This window comes from Populus euphratica, unplaced genomic scaffold (genome assembly GCF_000495115.2).
Source record: "Populus euphratica unplaced genomic scaffold, PopEup_1.0 scaffold439.1, whole genome shotgun sequence".
Lineage (NCBI taxonomy): Eukaryota > Viridiplantae > Streptophyta > Magnoliopsida > Malpighiales > Salicaceae > Populus > Populus euphratica.
In genome coordinates, this window is record NW_011500088.1 from 150,083 (window position 1) to 154,025 (window position 3,943).

A 3,943-nucleotide genomic window follows, 5' to 3' on the forward strand; every position below is an offset into this window, starting at 1 on the left:
TTTAAAAATCGCACTTTATATCATGAATGAAACAAGAAATTTAAAAATGATCAAAAAAATAAAATTAATGAAATATAACACTCAATAGTATCTCTCTCTCTCTATTTGTCCTATTTTATCTCTTTAAATCACACAAAACACTTTCTCATTCTCTTATTTTATTTTATCTCTCAATTTCTTTATTAATGGACGATAAAAATCTACACACCGTTGAAATCGATCTTTTCCGCAGTGGTCCCAATCATTAAGAGGAGAGAAAAGCACCTTCTTTTAGGACAGGGCCGGGTCTCAGAGTCGATTTCTAGCGCGACAAAGTCTTCGGATCATTGTGCAATGTCCCAATCAAATGCCTAGTGGGATGATCAAAGCCGATGATCGGCGTATTGGGAGCTTTCGGAAATCACTTTGCAGGTCAAGATCATAGGAAGAGGGAAGAACAAGGGAGAACAGGATAATATTTTAAGAGGACTCCCTCAGGCCCGGAAATGGGCACTGAGTCACTAAGCTTCTCTTAAATGAGGTCGCCGATATGGAACCAGTGATAAATGGTGTCCGTAGCAGTCCCAAGGGGCCCTTTCCATGTGCTTCTCTTTCGTTATAGGTCATAATTTAAAAAACAATATACATTTATTTCTAAAAATGAATATTTGATTGAGGTTATTAAAACAATATGCTTTAAGCCCATAAGGATAATAAGAATTGGGCTTTAAACCCATGAATGGCAATCTTTGATAAATTAATAATTTTTATCATTGTTAATTTTCATGTTTTTTTTTTATTATTTTTTTGGCAAATAAGCTTAATGGGTCAATTTATTTAGGCCAAATCTTTTAATGTTCTTGATAAACTTATTATCAAGCCAAAAAAAAATGCATGGAAATGAAATACAAAGTTCTTTTGCAAATGTCGAAAACACATTTCAAATTTTATTTTTGCACATAATACTATTATCAATCAAATTCCAACTTTGGTAATATTTTAATTTTTAATTTTTTCAAGATATATAAAAAATTAATCTCAGGAATTAAGTTATGACATGGCTCAAAACCCCAATGACATTGAAGCTCTCTGTTTCTTACGAATGTGAAATCAACTCAAAGAAACTTCTTGAAGCAATTGAAGTTGTTGACCGATTAATGGAGATGGAGCCAAATGAAGATGAATGGTCACTGTTGAAACCACAAATTTACTCTTTCTGGGGAGATTTTGATTCTGCGAGAGATGGGTTTGAAGCAATTCTACAAAATGACCCACTTTGGTCGAGGTTCAGATCATGTTTATTATTAATGTAGAGTTGTTTTCTAAAGTAATATTTATTTAAAAATTAATTAAACTAATATATTTTATTTTATTTTTAAAAATGTATTTTTAATGTAAAAACAACAAAACAATCCAAAAATATTTAAAAAATTACACAACAAAACAATCCAAAAATATTAAAAAAATTAATTTTAAAAATAATAAAAAATCAAATTTTTTGAAGCAAAAACAAACATGTTCTTATGGAAATGTTTGGGTTACTAATTGCTTCCTGCAAAGTCTTTATCTTGAATCCTTAGCTGGACAGTCTGAACAATGTCCTTTACAGTGCTGCCTTCATCTGCTGCAACAGTAATACGAATCTTTTGGTTCTTTTTCTTTTTTTCAAATACAGTAGGAAAAAAGATGCCAATGATGCCTGGAAATTGTTTGACGAAATGACTATGAGAGACAACTTTTTTTGGGAAATTGAATTAAGAGGTAATACAAAAGGATAAATGTGTTTTGGGGAATTATAAATTGATGATAATTCGTTAAAGAAAAACTTTAATAATTAAAATGAATATAAACATTCAAAAATTATTTCTTAATATTTTTTACACATGAGATTGAAGATGTAAACTGTTATTTAAAATATATATATTGATCATGGATAATATAAATATAATAAATAAAGGTTAAGGAATTTCAGATAAATAAACATATAAAATAAAAGACTTGAGATTTTAATATAATTACAAATCTTGTCATTGTGTGAAATTGTTAACTTTAATTCATGATATGTGGCATTATTCATAAGGTATATTTGATTACATCAGCATTATTGTATGTGTTCATGAAAATATGTTTTTATGTTATGCGCAGCATCACCCTTTTAAATTAAAATGATTTTTTAAAAAAAAACCCCTTAAACTTTCGGGTCTTCATCCCAACACGTATAATTAGAATCAATTGGAAATATTATAGGCAGAGGTTATATTTGTAGTTCAATTATTTTTGGTTAAAAATATATTAAAATAATATTTTTTTTATTTTTAAAAATTATTTTTGGCATTAATACATCAAAATAATTTTAAAATATAAAAAAAAATTTAAATAAAAAAATTTTAAATTTTAAAAAAAAATACAGTTTCAACTATCATGTCAACCACTGCTTTACAAATGCCGAGTAATGTTGTAGTGCTAGGGTTTAGACTATAGATCAATTTCTAACTGGTTGTTATTATAATGATATTTATTTTTTAAAATATTTTTTATTTAAAAATAAATAAAAATAATTTTTTTATTTTAAAAAAAAATATTTTTAATATTATTGTATCAAAATAATCCAGTAAATACTAAAAAAAATTTAATTTTTTTTTAAATGCTTTTCCACTGCAAAAACAGTAAGTTATTAATAGGTATAATTGGATCAATGCCCAACCGGAGTCTCCCTAAACCTGCTTCAGGCAGGCCGAGTTGGGCTGATATACCCATTTTGTTTCCTATTCCAAGCTGGCCATGGGAGGGTTGAAGTTGGGCCTAGATTATTTTACCTAGGGTTGGGCTTCTGGGGCGGGCTAATGTATCACAAATTGTCACCTTAGAATAGAGTCTGGGATCGGCCCATTTAATAATCCAGTGCCCATTGTAGACTGTTAGGAATTTTTCTTGCTGTTATGATTCAAGGAGCTGGAGTATATTGCTTGCCCAATTTCTTGCCAAGAAGATTTCGATCAACAGTATATAGTGTCCCAAGTGAGCATGCATGGCGGGGTAAGGTATGATAATTAGTACAAAGCTATTTCCAGGGCACGATATCATCATTGTTGGGCGGCTTGGAAAGTTGAAAAATGGAAGTAGAAATGTGCAAAAATGTCATGCTCTGTGATCATGGCCCCCATATGTTGTGAAGGCGTTTCTCCATCAGTTTCATTGCAATTCAGGATTTCAATTGCTATATGTTTGCAAAGGGCCCAGTCTCGAAGTTAACCCCTCAATTCTTGCCGGAATTATGAATGGGCTGAATGCCATAACGGAGACTTTTACAGGAAATATTGCAGAAGCCGCCTCGCCGCGTCAAACTTCAAAGCTCAAGTGTTCCTTTCAGATGGTGTGGCAGTGGCGGGGAAAACTGGTTTCCAGCGCTGAGAAATCTCCCACTTCGAATCCTCGCTGTTATCCATTGAGAACATGCCTCTGTAGCATGACATTGTTTGGCAATCCACCGTCAAAATTTTCAGTATAATATCATACAACTAAGAATCTCGTTGTGTCTTTATTAGCTCACAAGATGGGTGTTACACAAGTTTATTATGACTATATCTGTCAATATAAGAAATTTTTGTTCGGCGCCTACATTTCTTTATCCTTAAAATCAATGAAAGAACTTAATCTCAATAAACTATCAAATTGTCCGAAGAATATTCATGGTTATCATTAAAAATATTGACTGATTAAAAAATTAACAAAATAGCATAATTTATATCTATCATAATTGAGAAACATGATTTTTATAGCTTGTTGGTATTCATAATAGCAACATCCGTTAAAAATATTAAATGAAAAAAGTTTAGAAACACATCAAAACTCTGATTATAATATTATCAATATTATTAAAAAAATCTTGATAAAAACAATTTAATAATGCTAGAAAATATTATCAATAATGACCTAAGTAAATCATAATTGCCACCTAAAAGGT